Here is a 1166-nt window from a genome sequence, read left to right as displayed (position 1 = left end):
CTTATAGCTTTATCCGTATATATTTTTTATATTTTTTTTATTTTTAAATATTTCTGCTTATTTGCAATAAAATTAATTTATTTTTGTGTATTTTATTATATTTTTAAGTTACTCATCTATGACTACCACTCCCCCTGATCCTAACCTTATCTTGATCAGTGGTTAACCTGTTTAACCAGTGTTACACCTGCTTTTGTCAGGTCATAATGAAAGACCGTGCAACTTCAGCAAGTAGGAAGACAAGAACATAACTGAATGTACTTATTAGTACGTATTAGAGTAAAATATTAAAAAAAACAAATGTCCCAGAGGCAATGTCTGTCATAAGATGAAAAACAAATTATTTATAGACAAACTGTACAAAAGAACAGGTAAAGTATTTTATTTTTATTATTACTGGACCATCCATTACATTTAAGCTATTTTTGGCCACTCATTTAGGTCCCTTTTTTATTAGTTAAAAATTATTTAAAAAAAAAAATTGTATGAAAAAATGTAAAGTAAAACTGGATGATGGATGTGTTTGCACAAAAATGCACATTTGTGGGTGTGGCTGGCTTGGCATCTGTATGTGAGTAACTGAATAGCCTTACCTTAATGAAAAAAAGCAACAACAAAAAAATAAAATAAAATAAATAACCACTACAATCTACTTAGGCAAACCACTCATTTGCTTTGTGCCAGTACTTCGTACTAAAGAATTTCACATTCAACAATTCAAGTAAAACAAACACTTTATTTGGACAAAGTCAAAAACAACTCTCCATTTAGCACACAAAGTCCTCACCCCGATGTCTCCATCTTAACCTTTTACTTCTGCAAAGACAAATACAGTAAATGCAATAACACTACTACTGGTTCTGGCTCTGGTCAATCATCCACAGGTTACTAATTACTGCTAACTAAATCGCACTCACAGTAAAACAGAGTATTTCCTCTTTCCAGCCCCGATGTCCTGTAAACATTAAACAACACTCTGTAAATGCTGTCCAAAAGCTTCATTTCAGGTCACGAAAAACATGACATGTTTTTCTTACTTGAGCAGCTCAAAAATGACCAGGACGATGTCGTTCACGTAACAGAAACCAGATGATTCGGACTTCTTGGCGTCGTGGAGTCCACCGGCCCAGGTGATGGCGATGTTGGTCTGCTGCTACACCTGCAGG

The 1166-nt window shown here is 34.2% G+C and overlaps 1 long non-coding RNA gene across 1 annotated transcript in view; it reads right to left on the bottom strand.

Annotated features, from left to right (window-relative positions):
* Positions 1-503: 503 nt before the first annotated feature.
* The window catches only part of LOC103395836 (uncharacterized), an 855-nt gene continuing 192 nt past the window's right edge, over positions 504-1166 (bottom strand). The window contains exons 2-3 of the long non-coding RNA XR_523296.3: positions 1038-1159; positions 504-955 (exon numbers count right to left, since the gene is read on the bottom strand). This is a non-coding gene — a long non-coding RNA (uncharacterized LOC103395836). The remainder of the gene's footprint in view (positions 956-1037; positions 1160-1166) is intronic.

The sequence above is a fragment of the Cynoglossus semilaevis genome, chromosome 20 (genome assembly GCF_000523025.1).
Source record: "Cynoglossus semilaevis isolate Cse_v1.0 chromosome 20, Cse_v1.0, whole genome shotgun sequence".
In the NCBI taxonomy this organism is placed as follows: domain Eukaryota; kingdom Metazoa; phylum Chordata; class Actinopteri; order Pleuronectiformes; family Cynoglossidae; genus Cynoglossus; species Cynoglossus semilaevis.
This window is presented reverse-complemented; position numbering and strand designations above follow the sequence as displayed.